The following is a 17,805-nucleotide window of genomic DNA, read 5'->3' as shown; positions in this document are numbered from 1 at the left end:
GCACATTGCAAAGGCAGTAACAAAACAACATTCCAAACCTGCTTGGTCATTATGGATGACCCTATAGAACATGCCACAAAGCTTAATCCTTCACATTCCAGTATGACCAGCAGCTCGGAAAAGACACACAGAAAAATTTAAAAAGCTCTATTCCACCCCTGCCAGAAGGCTTTATACTTTATGCTTGTTAGATCAGTCAGAACAAATTAAAATTATAGGAGGGTAGACTTCAAAATTGCTTCCATATACCAAAGAAATGGTGTCCTAGAAATCCAAATTAATTAAGAACCCCATAACAATTGTCCTTAATTACTGACAATCTACTACGTGAAAGAGGCCAGATTAGCTGCTTTATATACAGCGCTTGATTTTAACCCAAACTCTTAATTTCTGTGTATTGGTTTTCTGTGTGTTTATTTTAATCAGACCACTGCTCCTTTCTGGCTTATAGAGACGCTCAGAATTGAACCTGGGACCTCCAAGTCTCTGGCATGAAAGTCTTTTGTATAAGCAATATGCTATCTCTCAGTCCACAAACCCATAATTTCTGTAGATGTCCAATTCTACAGCTGTGGAAACTGACAAAGCCACTAAATGAACTGAGAAATATTGCACATTTGGATTCTTTCAGATTTTAAAAAGAACAAGCTACTACATGGATTTGTGTGGATTTAAGTTCTCAAATTAAAATGCAAGTATGATTTCAATGTCCTGAACTTAAAAAATAACACTAGAGATCTCTCCAAAACAAGATAATGAACCATAGATAGTGCAATTTGTCTTACATAAGTCTTGATAAAAACATTTGCATTTTCAAAAGTAAAAAAGTAATGAAGAAAGGAGAAATCATATCGTGACCAAATTCAATCCTCCTCTTTTGATGATTACTGTTAAAAGTCAAAGAACCAGGTTAGGGGAGATGAATAATGGCTATGCAAAAGATTTTCACGTCTGAGGTACCAGAGACCCTAAATTTAATTCCCAGAACCACCAGAAACCAAAGTATTCCGGTAAAAACAAATTAGTAAATGAATAAATAACAATGAAAGAACTGAAGCTAAGGAGGAAGGTCCATGAGTACACACGTGGTTTACAAGTCAAATCCAGACCCCACATACAGCTGGAGCTGTACTGTCTGCCTCTGCCTCTGCTTCTGCCTCTGTCTCTGTCTCTCTCTGTCTATCTGTCTCTCTCTCTCTCTCTCTCTCTCTCTTTTCTTTCTTTCTCCAGTCTGTTTCCATCTCTCTTCCTCTCAAAGGAGTGCAAGCATATTAAATTAAAAATAAATAAATAAATAAAAGCCCAAGAATTGTTTTATAAAGGAAAACAATATTGTTTGTCAGAATTCCTTTTTTAAGTTTTTATTTTTATGTAGTGTTTATTTATTGAATGAATGGAGAGAGAGAAATTATGAGGTAAGAGGGGCATAGAGGGGAGAGGGAGGGGGTCAGGCTGTAGAGCAGCAGAGCAGCTGGTTAAGCGCACATAGCTGGAAACTCAAGGACCACGATAAGGATCCTGGTTCCAGCCTATGCGTGTGCGTGGTGGTGGTGGTGGTGGTGGGGGGGGGGGTCTGCAGGTGTCTATCTTTCTCTCCCATTTTTCTGTCCTATCCAACAACAACGAAAACAATGACAACAATAATAATAACCACAACAGTGATAAAAACATGGGCAGCAAGAAAAACAAATAAAATAATTAGCTGGCCCAGGACGTGGCGCAGACGATAAAGCATTGGACTCTCAAGCATGGGGTCCTGCGTTCGAGCCCCTTCCCCGCAGCACATGTACCAGAATGATGTCTGGTTCTTTCTCTCCTTCTACCTTTCTAATTAATAAATAATTGAAAATAAATAGATAAATGAATAAATAAAAAGGGAGAGGGAGAAAGAGCTTTGCAGCACTGCTTCACAACTCATGCTTTCTTTCTCTTCATAGGTGTGGAAGCATGGGTTTGAACCCAGGTCTTTACACACTATAATATGTGTGCTTTGCCAGGTATGCCATTGTTTGTTCATCAGTCAGAATTCTTCAACAGCCTATACACTAAAAATATATTTTTTCAAAAGATGAACATTCAGTTAAAACACAGTGATAATCCAATTGCAAAATTCCATTTCAGCAGTTTCTGTGTTGGGAGAAACACTGACGAAGCATCAAGTATCAAGTGCCTCATCTGTAGTGTTGTGTTTTTTTTTTTGTTTTTTTTTTTAGAATTTTTAAATCTTTATTTATTGGATAGAGACAGCCAGAAATTGAGAGGGAAGGGGATGTTAGAATGGGATACAGACAGAGAGACACCTGCAGCTTTGCTTCACCACTTGTGAAGCTTCCCCCCTGTAGGTGGGGAGCAGGGGGCTCCAAGCGGGAGCGACCGGAATCCTTACGCCGGTCCTTGTGCTTTGTTCCACCTGCGCTTAACCTGCTGCGCTAACACCCGACTCCCTCATCTGTAGTTTTAAAATCAAATTTCCCTCCATCCCACCGAAGGCATCCTTTTCTGACAGGGTCCTTCTATGCTGTTTTCCTTTATTCCTGCTCTATGAGTGGGCATTTTTCATCCCTGGCTCACATTAGTGAAGTTCCCGATCATTTTGAATGCTGCCTCTGGACCCACTTCCAGTTGAGGCCATGTTGTTGCTTTTCCTGTTAATGATTTTAAAGTCTGTTCAAATCCGATTAAGGCTACGTATAATTGTCAACTGGAATATTTATTTGAATAAAGTCCCCCCCCCAGTAACTTTTCTAGAAATCTAACATCAGATATAGTATAATAAATGAAAAGAAGCAGTTCTGCTACCTCCACTGAGCCCAACTACAAGAATGAAGTAATGAGGAACACAACAGCACCGCCTGTGACCTTAAGGAGTCTGTAGTGAGCGATTAGTTCAGTTCTTATGATTGTCCCTCCTACACAGTCCAAAGAGTATTATTATACAAAGTCTCAATCTGGTATAAATGGAGTTACTGCAAAACGAGTACTTATCTTTTAATATAGGAGGTCTCTGAATTAACACTGAAATTGTAGCTAAAGTAACAAGATTCATCTATAAAATAAGAATAGAAATAGGGGGCCTGGCAGTAGCACAGCGGGTTAGGTGCATGTGGTGCAGAGCGCGAGGACCAACATAAGGACCCAGGTTCGAGCCCCCGGCTCCCCACCTACAGGGGGGGTCGATTCGCGGGGGGGGGGGGTCGATTCGCAGGCGGTGAAGCAGGTCTGCAGGTGTCTTTCTCTCCCCTGTCTTCCCCTCCTCTCTGTTTCTCTCTGCCCTATCCAACAACAACAACGATAGACAACAAGGGCAACAAAAGGGAAAAGGTGGCCTCCAGGAGCAGTGGATTTGTCGAGCCCCAGCAATAACCCTGGAGGCAAAAAAAAAAAAAAAAAAAAGTAGAAGTAAACTGTAGAACATGAAATGTAAGGACCTGAGTCATTGCATTTCTCCCATCTCATGAGACTTTCTTCCACCCTCAGTACTTGCTATATGAATCCTGTGGGGAATACAGAATTTCGCTTATGACAAGATTTTCTCTTCAGTGTTACATACAGCTGCTGTCAAATCAGGGCCAGGCAGTGGCGCTCCTGGTTGAGCACAACTGTTACAATGTGCAAGGACCAGTGTTCAAGCCCTGGATCCCTACCTGCAGGGAGGAAGTTTCATGAGGGGTAAGGCAGTGCTGTAGGTAACTCTCTCTCTTATCTCCCCCTTCCCTCTCAATTTTCCCTATATACAGTAAGTAAATAAAATGTATTTTTAAAACAAATCTGTCAAATCATGAGCTATATGAAAACCTTTTTGTTCTGTATGTTCTCAGTTTTAAAAATAAAAACTCTCCTTGTTCCTAACTAAATGCATTATGATTGCAGTTCACAGTACTAAATGATGACATAATTCTCATCTATATGCATCTGCCCTAATGCTTCAAAGTACATTTTAGGGGAAAAAAGTTTTAAGGACTAAGGCTCACTGACTTCATGTAATTATAAATAAGCTCATTTAAAAATTTTTATCTTAAAATAATACAATCATGGCACCAGCAGAATAGCTCACCTGGGAGGGTGCTTGCTTTGCCATGTATGTGACCCAGGTACAAGTACCTGGTAAACTTCCTAGGAGGTAAACAATACTAGGGGAAACTTTTTTTTTTTTTCTTTTCCTCCTCCAGGGTTATTGCTGGGCTCGGTGCCTGCACCATGAATCCACCGCTCCTGGAGGCCATTTTTTTTTCCCCCTTTTGTTGCCCTTGTTGTAGCTTCGTTGTGGTTATTATTATTGCCCTTGTTGACGCAATTCGTTGTTGGATAGGACAGAGAGAAATGGAGAGAGGAGGGGAAGACAGAGAAGGGGAGAGAAAGATAGACACCTGCAGACCTGCTTCACCGCCTGTGAAGCGACTCCCCTGCAGGTGGGGAGCCGGGGGCTCGAACCGGGATCCTTACGCCAGTCCTTGCGCTTTGCGCCACATGCACTTAACCCACTGCGCCACCGCCCGACCCCCAGGAAACTTTCATGTTACGGTGTCTTCTCTCCTCCCTACCCCCTCACCCCAAATACACACACAGCCCAGTTCCCATGTCTTGTCTCTCATTTGAAGAAGTCAGCCCAGAGAGGTCAAGCCCAAGCAATTACTATGATACTATTACTAATAACAACAACAACAACAACAATACAATCAAAATACTTTTCACTGATTAATATTGGGGCATCAAATATTTAAAGTGACATTAATAAGAATTACAGTCTAAAAGGTCTAGTTCAGACTCCATGTCTGAACAATAGATTCCATTCAGTGTGGTACTGAAATTGTCATAATCTCCCAATCCTTTTATTATTATTATTATTATTATTGATGTCATTGTTGTTGGATAGGACAGAGAAATGGAGAGAAGGGGAAAGAAAGATAGTTAATAGATAGATAATGGTGTTGGGAAAATTGGATTGTACCCTGTAGAAGAATGAAACTGAACTACTATATCCACCATATTTCACCACACACAAAAGTAAATTCCAAATTCAAGGACCTGAATGTTAGAACAGAAACTATCAAATACTTAGAGGAAAATAATGGCAGAACTCTTTCCTATCTAAGTATCATAGGCATCTTTAATGACACAAGTCCAATTGCAAGAAGACAAAAATGAACCAATGGGACTACATCAAGTTGAAAAGCTTACTGCACAACAAAAGAAACTAACACTCAAACAAAAAGACTCCTTTCAAAATGGGCACGGGGAAGTAAAGAATGCATTTTTAAAAAATTTTATTTTGATGGGAGGTAGCATGGCAGGCCGGCTCCCCACCTGCAAGAGGTCACTTCGAAAGTGGTGAAGCAGGTCTGCAGGTGTCTATCTTTCTCCCCTCCTCTGTCTTCCCCTCCTCTCTCCATTTCTCTCTATCCTAGCCAACAACAACGACATCAATAACAACAACAAGGGCAACAAAATAGGGAAAATAGCCTCCAGGAGCAGTGGACTCGTAGTGCAGGCACCGAGCCCCAGCAATAACCCTAGAGGCAAAAAAAAAAAAAAAAAAAAATTATTTTGATATGAGAGATACAGAGAGAAAAACCATCTAGAACACTGCTCAGCTCTGACTTATGGTGGGGCTAGGGACTGAACCTGGGACCTCAGAGCATCAGGCATGAAACTCTTTTGCAAAAACATTATGCTGTCTCCCCAGCCCATGAATGGGAGATCTTTACATGACATACTTCAGACAAAAGGTAATAAGCAAAATATATAAAGGGCTCACCAAACTAAAAAAAAAAAAAGTCCCCATTCAAAAGTGGAGAAAGCATATGAACAGAATATTCACCGAAGAAGAGATCCTAAAGGCCAAAATATATACAAAAAATGCTCTAAGTCATTCACTGTCAGAGAAAATACAAATAAACAATGAGATACCTCTTCACTCCTGTGAGACTGTCATACATCAGAAAGGATAGTAACAACAAATGCTGGAGAGGGTGTGGGGTCAAAGGAACCCTCCTGCACTGCTGGTGGGAATGTCAATTGATCCAACCTCTGTGGACAACAGTCTGGAGAACTCTCAGAAGGCTAGAAATGGACTTACCCTATGACCCTGCAATTCCTCTCCTAGGCATATAACCTAAGAAATCAAACACACCCACTCAAAAAGATGTGTATTGCACCAAAGTAAAAGACTTGGGGGGGGGGGAGTAAAGGTTCTGGAAATGGATGACAGAGAACCTAGTGGGGGTTGTATTGTTATGTGGAAAAATTGAGAAATGTTACGCAAGTACAAACGATTGTATTTAGGGCAGAGGGTAGATAGCATAATGGTTATGCAAAGAGACTCTCATGCCTGAGGCTCCAAAGTCCCAGGTTCAGTCCTGCCCTGCACCATCATAAGCCAGAGTTGAGCAGTGCTCTGGTAAGAGAAAAAAAAAAAAAGTGATACAAACTATTGTATTTACTGGCAACTGTAAAACATTAATCCCCCAATAAAGGGGACAAAATGTTTAAAAAAAAAAAAAAAACAGATGTGTATATACTTATGTTCATGGCAGCACAATTTTTTAAAATATTTTTATTCATTTATTTACTTTCTCTTTTGTTACCCTTGTTGTTTTTTATTGTTGTAGTTATTGTTGTCATTGTTGTTAGATAGGACAGAGAGAAATGGAGAGAGGAGGGGAAGATAGAGAGGGTAAGAGAAAGATAGACACCTGCAGACCTGCTTCACCGCCTGTGAAGCAACTCCCCTGCAGGTGGGGAGCCAGGGGCTGGAACCAGGATCCTTATGCTAGTCCCTGTGCTTCGCGCCATATGCGCTTAACCCGCTGCACTACCGTCCGACTCCCTGGCAGCACAACAATCTCTGTTACCACGCAAATTATTACATTTAACCTAAGATATCAGGTATGATGTTAGCCATGTGGAAAAATAGTCCACAAGATAGCTTAGAAAAAAGCAGAGATGCATTTAAATATGCTATATTCTTATTCTCTCTCTCTCTCTCTCTCTCTCTCTCTCTGTGTTATCCCATCACCAAGGAATCTGTATATTTAATTCCCTAAATATGCCATTATCTCCAGTAAATGATAAAAACTTTCACATAAACATATTTTCGTTAAACCAGTATAAAAGTATTATTTGATGTTCACTGAACTGTAAAACACTGCTTGAAAAGACGAGTTTTCCTATCTATATTTATTTCTTTTTCTAAAGCAATATTGCAACAAATCTTAAGACAAAGGACACTGGACATTAAGAAGGAGGTTCACTCTAGTCTTCTATAATTTACTGCAATTATTTTCTTCTTGTGTATATTCTGCTAGCATATTTATTATTTTTTAACAAGTGCACTGCTCAGCTCTGGCTTACAGTGGTAAGGGGGACTGCACCTTGGACATGAGAGCCTCTGGCATCAGAGTCCGTTTGCATAACCATTATGCTATCCCCCCACACACAAGTTTTTCTATCTCTAAATGATGTCACTCCCTAAAGATTCAAGGCAAGATATTTATAAAGTTGTACTTCAAACTTGTCTTTTTTACAAGAGACTTCAAGGAAAATGTTCCCTAAACTCACACAATTCAACAATTATTTATTGAGCTTCCATCAGTTACAAAAATGAAAAGTCATAACTACTTGTAGTCTGAATAAATACATGAATATTCCTCATATGACATAATGATAAATCTCAGAATTGACAGAACAACAAAGGAAACACAGAGTATGTGGGTAGATTGAAAAAAAGCTTAGGCTAGTTAGGATTTGTCTTCAGGGAAAAGAGGGGGGAGATATGGTTCAAAGAGATGCCGAGACAGAAAATGAAGATGAACTAAAGGAGAGAGGAAGAAGAGTATTGGTTTAGTTGCTGAAAGGCAAGTGATAAGAGGAACAAACTTCCAAACTTAAAATTCTTGATTTCACAGCCTTCCACTTTCAGGTAGACTTTCATGTTCAATGAGGAGGTGTATTAAGTCAGAGATGAGAGAAAGAGAGAGAGAGAGAGAGAGAGACAGAACCATAAGGAGATAACAGATAGATAGATAGATAGACAGACAGACAGACAGACAGACAGACAAAGATCGAGCATGTTCAGGGTGGTATGGCCATAGACAGACAGACAGATAGAAAGATAAATAGACAGACAGACAGACAGACAGAAAGACAGAAAGACAGAAAGACAGAAAGACAGAAAGACAGGGAAAGGAGTTGCCTCATGCAATTATAGAAGCTGAGAAGTTCCACAATAAGCCAACTGTAAGCTGTGGAACTGTGTAAGTCTTAGGAACTGGGTAATGACGTCCCTGAAGAATGTACATGTTACAATGAGGACCCAAGTTCAAGCTCCCAGTCCCCACCTGCAGCAGGGAAGCTTCATGAGTTGTGAAGTAGTGCTGCAGGTGTCTTTCTCTCTCCCTCTTTATCTCCCCCTTCCCCCTCAATTTCTCTGTCTACATCCAAATAAATAATTTTTAAAATAAATTGAAAGTCAGTGGCATATTTCAGTAGGAGTCTTAAAGATCTGAGAAACAGGAATTCAAATGCCTGTAAGCAAGACAAGATGGAAGTCATAGCTCTGGGAGATAGCCACACAACACTGTATGAATTTAAGATGTACAACAACTTAATACACAAGTATGCTCAAAAAATGGCTCAAAGAGGGGGCCAGGCGATAGCACACCGGGTTAAATGCACCTAGTGTGAAGCGTAAAGATCTGTGCAAGGATCCCAGTTTGAGCCCCCAGCGACATATCACCTCCCTCACGTGACTCCCCCCACGCCTGGGCCTGGAGGTGTCTGTCCTTCTCTCCCCTTCTCTGTCTACCACTCCTTCCTCAATTTCTCTCTGTCTTATCCAACAGCAGCAGCAGCAACACCAACAACAACCATGGGGAAAAGATGGCCACCAGGAGCAGTGGATTCGTAGTACAGGCAACGAGCCCCAGCAATTACACTTGGGGTGGTGGGGGAAGCTCATAGACAGCTCAGAAGTACAGCACATGCCTTTCTCTGCACACAGCTCAGGATCAAGCCCTGGCACCATATTGAAATGCCATGGTAAGAAATGAAGTTCAAATGCCTGTGGCATTTTATTGAACAGTCTGCTAGTCCATTTATATTTTGTCTATGGCTCCTTCTCTATTGCAACAACAGAATTTAGTAGCTTCAGAAGAAGAGACCAGATGGCCCATACAGCCTAAAATATACAGTGTCTACCCTCTTATAGTTTGCCAATCCTCATCTAAAGAATTGAGCAAAAATGGCAACTAATCAGGACAGAGAGGCCCAGACGTTATGTGAATAGACATTTGCCAAAAATCGGACATGTCAAAAGAAATGGAACCTGAATCTGAGCAAGTCTCTAGATACAACTACCAATTAACAGGAAATATATAAAAGACAGCTGAATATGTTTAATCACATCACAGGGATGTAATCAAAACATCTACATCTACAGAACACCCAATTTGTTCAACAATACATTTGAAGGACAAAAAAGAGATGAGGAAGAAACTTAGAAAGAAAAAAAGAAAAATCACCAGTTAGAACAGAGGAAAAGCTTAGCTGGATACAGATCCTAGACCAGTCAATCCACAGCTTTTTTTTAAACATATGAAAAGACTAGAATTAGCACTGATTAAGTATTTGGCAATACTGAAGTTAATGCTTTTTTTAAGCATTATAATGTTGTCATGGTTATGTTCTTTAAAAAAAAAAAATGCCGGGAGTCGGGCAGTAGTGCAGTGGGTTAAGCGCACATGGCACAAAGTGTTCGAGCCCCCAGCTCCCCACCAGCAGGGGAGTCGCTTCACAGGCGGTGAAGCAGGTCTGCAGGTGTCTGTCTTTCTCTCCCCCTCTCTCCATTTCTCTCTGTCCTATCTAACAGCGACATCAATAACAACAATAATAATAACTACTACAACAATGAAAAACAAGAGCAACAAAAGGGAAAATAAATAAATATTAAAAAAGAAGTCTCTTGTTTAAAAAAAAAAAAATTGCCATGGTCCAGGAGGTGGCGCAGTGGATAAAGCATTGGATTCTCAACCATGAGGTCCTCAGTTCAATCCCCGGCAGCATGTATGCCAGAGTGGTGACTGGTTCTTTCTCTCTCTGCCTCTTTCTCATGAATAAATAAATTCTTTTTTAAAAAAAATTGCCACTGAGTTATTTATCATTGTGGCTTGGTGCCTACATGTTTTCTTTTCTGATAGAGACAGAGAGAAACAAGAGAGGAAGAGATAGAGGGAGAGCAGCAGCAGCATTGCAGGTAGGGGATGGGGAGCCTGAACCTAGAAATGTGTGCATGGCAATGAGTGCACTCTGCTGGGTACTACACCACCTGATCCCATTTATTCTTTACATGAAAGTTATTATACTTTAAAAATACAAACCAAATGGGCACAGGGATAGCTCACCCAGTGGGATGAGGCATGTCTTAACCACATACAGTGCTCTGGGTTCAAGTGCTGGCACCATGCAGCATTAGCATGGCACCAGAGTAATCTCCACAGACAGTGAAGTGATACTGTGGTATCATATCTGATCTATCTACTCATTCCTCATAAAAAGGAGGGGGGGTTGTTGCCCCAGGAATGCTGCTATCGTGCATGTGTGAAAGCCAGATAACCACATAGAAAAAAAAGATACTGAAATACAAATGAATTATATGATGTCTAGGATTTGATCTAAAATAATACAGGAGTGAGGGAAAAGTAGAAGAGAAAATCTGGCAGTTATTGAACCTGCATCATGAAAACCAGTTTCTTTACATTTAACATATTTTAAATTTTTCCAAAATAAGAAGCAGCAATTTCTTCTTTGGACTTAAAATAGTAATAGTAGTAGTAATAATAATAACCTGAAGTATAAAGAACAGGTCAGGGGCCAGAGCAATAGCTCAGCCTGTTAAGAGTATAGACATGCATGCCTAAGGTCCCAGAGGCTAAATATTTTAATCCTCAGCACCACCATATGCCAGACTTGAGCAGCACTCTGGTCTTCTCTCTCTTTTTGTTTTCCTTCATGATAAGTTTGTTTTTAAACCTATTTCTTAAAAAAGAAATCAGAGTGTTTGTTAACTTGTCCAGAAAGTCAACTCAACAGTCACAGGTAAGATATCATCCAAAGAAAAAAGTAAGAAGCAAAGTTTGAAAGGAAGCAGGTTAGCAATCACACAAATGATTGTGAAGTAGAACTAATCACAGATAGGAAACCTTTCCCAACTGCATCACGCTTCTTAATCTAGGAAGTGCGGCTACCTATGGTAAATTAATTTCAGCTTAATACCTGGTAAGGTAAACTCCTCACAATGATGAAAGAGTGGAAGACTGTAAGATGCTGTAGCAGGTATGCCCATGGGGCTTGGGGAAAGAAAACTAATATAAGGCTAAGTCACAGCTGGCAAGATTAGAAAAACAAGAATTTTTTTTTTAATTTCTTTATTGGGGAATTAATGTTTTACGTTCAACAGTTAATACAATAGTTTGTACATGCATAATATTTCCCAGTTTTCCATATAACAATACAACCCCCACTAGGTCCACTGTCATCCTTTTTGGACCAGTATAGAAAAACAAAAAAATTTCAAGAAACAAACAAAAGACAAAAGACATGGTAACAGTGTGACATGGTAACAAGTTGTCATCTGGTGAAGTTTTCCAAGACCTCAGAAATGAGATAATTCTAAGTGATAACGAGGTTAAGGTAGAAAGTGCTGAGGCAGGGGGCCAGGTAGTAGTGCACTTGGTTGAGCGCACATGTTACAATGTGCAAGGACCCAGATTCAAGCCCCCAACCCCCACCTGCAGGGGGAAAGCTTTGCAAGTGGCGAAGCAATATTGTAGGTCTCTGTCTTTCTATCACCCTCTTCTCTCTTAATTTCTGGCTGTCTCTATCCAACAAATAAAGATAATAATAATAAAAGGAATATAAGTTGATTAAAAAAATTTTTTTAAGTGCTGAGGTGTGAGGAGAACATAAATCCTAGTCACCTTGTGTTGGCTAGCCATTCAGCTACTTGATGAAAGTTCACATCCTGGGGGCTGGGTGGTGGTGCACCTGGTTGAGCAGATATGTTATAGTACAAAAAGACCAGGTTTGAGCACCCTGGTCCCCACCTGCAGGGGGGAAAGCTTCGCGAGTGCTGAAGCAGTGCTGCATGTGCCTCTGTCTCTCTCCATCTCCCACTCCCCTCTCAATTTCTGTCTATCCAACAAATAAAGATAATTTTTAAAAATTCAAAAAAGAGGGGGCCAGGTGGTGGTGCACCTGGTTAAGCGCACACACTACAGTGCGTGGAACCGGGTTCAAGCCCCTGGTCCCCAACTGCAGGGGGAATGCTTCACGAGTGGTGAAGCAGGGCTGCAGGTGTCTCTCTCTCTGTCTCTCTCCATCTCTATCTCCCCTTCCCCTCAATTTCTCTCTGTCTCTATCCAATAATAAATAAATAATGTTTAAAGAAAGTTTAAAAAAAAAACATTTAAAAGAAAAAAAAGAGCATTTCTTAAAAAAATAAAAATTCAAAAAAAAAGTTCATGGGGGGGGGGGTTTCCACATACTGTTCCCAATTCCATAAGAGAAGATGTATTATTATCTTTTAAGGGCCTCCAGATGGTTCTACTGGTCTCAGCAGTAGTGACCCTCAAAAATAACCAAGGTAAAAGTGATGGCCATTAGATAGGGAGCAAAACACAAAAGCTACTGATGTAACAGAAGAGACAGAACAGGAACATTTGGAAAGAAAAGTCTATACGTCAATAGAAGAGGCAGGTGAAAATATGGGGTTGGGGGAGGAAGGAATAAAGAAGACATCAAATTTGAAAGAAACTAACTGAAAAGTGGTCGGACAGTAAAGGCCTTATTCTAATGTCACATTTCAAAGAAAAGACAAAGTCCTAGCAATATGACCTGATTCTATCCCCACAATAAAAAACACATAAATAAAAGGTAAAAAAGAGTGATGTTCAGAGGGAGCAAGGTGGTCGCACACTTGGTAGAGTGCACATTACAACATGCAGGCTTGGGATTCGGGCAGTAGCGCAACAGGTTAAGTGCACGTGGAGCAAAGCACAAGGATCCGAGTAAAGATACCGGTTCGAGATCCCGCTCCCCACCTGCAGGGGAGCCGCTTCACAAGCAGTGAAACAGGTCTGCAGGTATCTATCTTTCTCTCCCCTCTGCCTCCCCCTCCTCTCTCCATTTCCCTCTGTCCTATCCAACAATGATGATATCAATAACTACAACAATAAAAAAACAAGGGCAACAAATGGGAGTAAATATATATATGTGTGTGTGTGTGTGTGTATATATATATATATATATATATATAAACCATGTAGACTCGTAGCTTCAAGGCCCTATGAAGCTTCGTGAGTAAAGGCAGTTGCTACAGGTGTTTCCCTCTCTACGTATCCTTTCCCTCTCAATTTCTCTCCCTCTATCAAAGTCAACCAATAAATAAAATTTAAATAATTAATTAAAAGTAAGAAATTGCTGCTCAGATAGGCTAGGGTAGAAAAGCTATCCTAAAGAAAAATGAATATCAATTGATTTTCCACCATCAAAAGTCTTAAGTGTAGAGAGTACCAAAAAATTACGACTCATTTAGTTCATGCAGTCATTTCATGGCTGAAAAAAACTGAAAATATACTCAAAAACACCACAAAATTAATGACTAAGACTAGAATATACTTCATTTTTTACCTGATCTTCTTTTCTCAAATCCTTATCTAACACTATGGTTTTCATTTAGTGACTTACTTCTTTACAGCTCTAATGTCATCGTGTATTTTTATACATGAAGAACAGACATTAGGTAAAAATATCTCTTGACTGATGCTCAAGAGAAGGCTACTTTATAGAACCTGAACTGGAATTGGTGTATCACACCAAAGTAAAAGATTCTGGGGTGGGGGGGGTGTGTGGGGGGGGGGAGAATACAGGTCAAAAAGGATGACAGAGGACCTAGTGGGGGTTGTATTGTTATATGGAAAACTAGAAAATGTTATACATGTACAAAATATTGTATTTACTGTTGAATGTAAAACATTAATTCCCCAATAAAGAAATTGAAAAAAAAAAAAAAAGGTTGACAGAGGACCTAGTGGGGGTTGTACCGTTAATGTGGAAAACTGAGAGATGTTATGTAAGTACAAACTATTGTATTTACTGTCAAATATAAAACATTAATCCCCCAATAAAGAAAAAAACATCAGATAAGTTTTAAGAAAAAAAAAAAAAAAGAGAGAGAGAGAAGGCTACTTTAATGATTTTATTTTTACCCATACTCCATAGCTTTATTTTAAACATCTCCCATTTCAGCAATTTATTCGGCTCAGTTTTTCTATCTTCCCCAAAAAGTTATGTTCAATAACTTTGACTAATTGGCACCTAAGCTCCCAAATTTTCCAGAATATGAGAGTGCACACAGTACAATGCTGTTTAGGGGGGGGTGAAGGGGGGGAAGCTGGTTATATATCCCTTTTTTTTTAAAAAAAGGGATGATCCCACTCATCAATAGAAGCTGACTAAGAAGATCTGAAAGGGAAACTAAAAGCAGGACCTGATCAAATTGTAAGTAGGGCACCAAAGTAAAAACCCAGTGGTGAGGGGTAGGCATGTAGCTTCCTGGGCCAGTGGGGGGTGGGAGTGGGCGGGAGGGATGGGTCACAGTCCTTTGGTGGTGGGAATGGTGTTTATGTACACTCCTAGCAAAATGTAGACATATAAATCAGTAGCTAATTAATATGAGGGGGAAATCAATTGTATGTCTCAAAGTTTCTCAAAAGACAAACTGAATCTTTTTAATATATAGGCTATGTATTTGATATGCGGACTCTCTCAAAAGCCTAGACCAAGTAGATTAGAAGCTTCCAATAGCACAGCTATATACAAGATACTGGGTACTGTCCAGCAAACCATAACAAAGGGACTTTTCAAAGTTAACCCAATTAACAAATAATGTGATGATAATATTAACTATTGAGTGTCTTTTTGAACCCTAAGACAGCAGGAACCTCACATCTTCACTATAGAGCCCCTACTTCCCCCAGTCCTGGAACCCTTGGATAGGGCCCACTTTCCCGTATGCATCTCCCAATCCAAACCAAATAACATTGCATCTGCCGATCACAACCTAACCAAAGCAACGATTGCTACCTCAACATGCTTCACCTCAGAATGTATCCAGAGACTTCACGTGTGGAATGACAACCCTTCAGCTTCATTACTCGGGTGAGACCTTTCCTTTAATAGTACACTCTAATTTCATCTCAGGTAGTTCACTTTCTAACAAAGTCCCATAACCTAGATATACACCAGTTTCTGTGAGAGAGAGCTTATGTGCACACGTATCCATAAACTACTGCAAAATATATACCTGAAAGCAGGACTACACTAGAGTTTGCAGTGAGTACCTCCCTAACACTTCCTCTCCACTATTCCAAGCTTGGGATCCATGATTGCTCAACAAATTGTTTGGCTTCATATGTTAACTCTGTTTTCAATCACCAGGTTCCAGATGCCACCAGGATGCTGGCTAGGCTTCCCTGGATTGAAGACCCCACCAATGTGTCCTGGAGCTCAGCTTCCCCAGAGTCACACCCTACTAGGGAAAGAGAGAGGCAGACTGGGGGTATGGACCGACCAGTCAACGCCCATGTTCAGCGGGGAAGCAATTACAGAAGCCAGACCTTCTACCTTCTGCATCCCTCAACGACCCTGGGTCCATGCTCCCAGAGGGATAGAGAATGGGAAAGCTATCAGGGGAGGGGGTGGGTTATGGGGATTGGGTGTTGGGAATTGTGTGGAGTTGTACCCCTCCTACACCTTATGCTTTTGTTCACTAATCCTTTCTTAAATAAAAAATTAAAAAAAAAAAAAAGAATAAAAAAAATTTAAAAATCCAAAAAAAAAAAAAAAAAAGAATATTGTAATTCCAGACATCATTGGCTGCTATCAGCTGTTTCCTATTAAACACAATGTTCTTTTCAATAGAAAAAAAAAAAAAAAAAGAATTTATTTAGTTATTTATTCACAAGAAAGACAGGCAGAGAGAGAGAGAGAAAGAACCAGACATCACTCTGGTACATGTGCTGCCGGGAATTGAACTCAGGACCTCATGCTTGAGAATCCAATGCTTTATCCACTGCGCCACCTCCCATACCACTATATATCTTTCTTATCCTCTCCATAAGTATGTATGTAATTTATAATTTGTAGTAAGAGAAATGTTTTCCTTTTTTTTTTTCTTGGTCATCACTACAAATAGATAAAAAGACAGGCAGAGAGAGATGGAAAGTCACCATGGTACCAACACACCCTCTGATGTAGTGTGGACCAGATATGAATCCAGGCCAAGGTGCACTATACAAGACAGCTACTTTGATGACCCAGAGGGATATTCTTAACTCAAATGACACAAAATTCCTAAATAAACAGGAAAAAAACACTAACAGAATAAACTAATTCAGTCTTACTAACAAGGTATCACAGATAAAGTACACATGCACTAAGGTAGTTACATGTTTCTGTGTTTATTCTCTTACAAATATTATACATAATACTGTGCTCAGAATATAGTATGCAAGGAAAGTTGAAGTTTCCAAAAACCTCATATAATAGCTATTTTCAGAAGTGATTTGTTTAATTATCAAATAAAGTATGAGAACTATTCACAAATAAGAAGAAATAGTAAAGGCATAAAAATGAAGAAAGCAATCCAAACACTGTTTTATATTTCTATTATTCTTAAAGGCACGTATCCTTACCTCTCACAAAGAGCTGTTTGAGGCACAGAATTTGTAGAAAAGACACCAATTTTGGAAGGGATCCATCTAGAAGATTTTGCAGTCTGGAGCCTGTACTTATAGGCACACGAGTGGTCACACCAATGCAAAACAGCAGTGATTCTCCATGTACGAAGCAGAATGTGGAATGTTAAAAGGCTGGAAGACCCCCCCCAAAAAAAAGAGGAAAAGAATGAAATGTGGTTATTCGTAGCAGTCATGTTTAAAACAAAGTAGTATTTTAACAGTTTTTATAGCAAAGTACTATTGGTACCAATTTATATGATTAAGAATTCAGCCAAGAAGAACATACTTTCCTTTTTTAAAAAAAATTTTTTTGTTGTTGTTATTGGATAGAGACAGAGAGAAATTGAGAGAAGGGAAGATAGAGAGGAAGAGAGACAGAGAGACGCCTGCAGACCTGCTTCACCGCCTGTGAAGTGACTCTGCTACAGGTGGTTCTTTTTTTTTTTTTTTATTTTAAACTACACATGGAAAGAAACTATCTAGAGAAGGGAAAAAAAAAAAAAAAGATGACCCATAACCTAGATATACACCAGTTTCTGTGAGAGAGAGCTTATGTGCACACATATCCATAAACTACTGCAGAATATATACCTGAAAGCAGAAGTACACTAGAGTTCACAATGAGTACCTCCCTAACACTTCCTCTCCACTATTCCAAGCTTGGGATCCATGATTGCTCAACAAATTGTTTGGCTTCATATGTTAACTCTGTTTTCAATCACCAGGTTCCAGATGCCACCAGGATGCTGGCTAGGCTTCCCTAGATTAAAGACCCCACCAATGTGTCCTGGAGCTCAGCTTCCCCAGAGTCACACCCTACTAGGGAAAGAGAGAGGCAGACTGGGGGTATGGACTGACCAGTCAACGCCCATGTTCAGCGGGGAAGCAATTACAGAAGCCAGACCTTCTACCTTCTGCAACCCTCAACGACCCTGGGTCCATGCTCCCAGAGGGATAGAGAATGGGAAAGCTACCATGGGAAGGGGTGGGTTATGGGGATTGGGTGTTGGGA

General features: G+C 40.1%; 2 protein-coding genes and 1 non-coding gene across 11 annotated transcripts in view; 1 reads left to right on the top strand and 2 right to left on the bottom strand.

The window, feature by feature from the left end:
* FRYL (FRY like transcription coactivator) overlaps nucleotides 1–17,805 on the bottom strand; it is a 276,795-nt gene that overhangs the window by 209,526 nt on the left and 49,464 nt on the right. For 8 of the 9 annotated variants that reach the window (XM_060188080.1, XM_060188084.1, XM_060188082.1 and 5 more), the window contains exon 2: nucleotides 16,749–16,925. The exons of the other annotated variant lie outside the window; for it this stretch is intronic. The gene's annotated coding sequence lies outside the window, so the exon portion shown is untranslated. The remainder of the gene's footprint in view (nucleotides 1–16,748; nucleotides 16,926–17,805) is intronic. 9 annotated transcript variants of the gene reach the window in all.
* The window catches only part of LOC103128804 (forkhead box protein J3-like), an 83,799-nt gene that overhangs the window by 34,618 nt on the left and 31,376 nt on the right, over nucleotides 1–17,805 (top strand). The gene's annotated exons all lie outside the window — the stretch shown is intronic.
* LOC132537980 (small nucleolar RNA SNORA81) lies at nucleotides 7,195–7,345 on the bottom strand. The gene has a single exon (XR_009549377.1). It is a non-coding gene; the product is annotated as a small nucleolar RNA SNORA81 (small nucleolar RNA).

The sequence above is a fragment of the Erinaceus europaeus genome, chromosome 3, assembly GCF_950295315.1.
Source record: "Erinaceus europaeus chromosome 3, mEriEur2.1, whole genome shotgun sequence".
NCBI lineage: Eukaryota > Metazoa > Chordata > Mammalia > Eulipotyphla > Erinaceidae > Erinaceus > Erinaceus europaeus.
The sequence above is the reverse complement of the archived record's forward strand: the minus strand, read 5'-3'. Positions and strand labels throughout refer to the sequence as shown.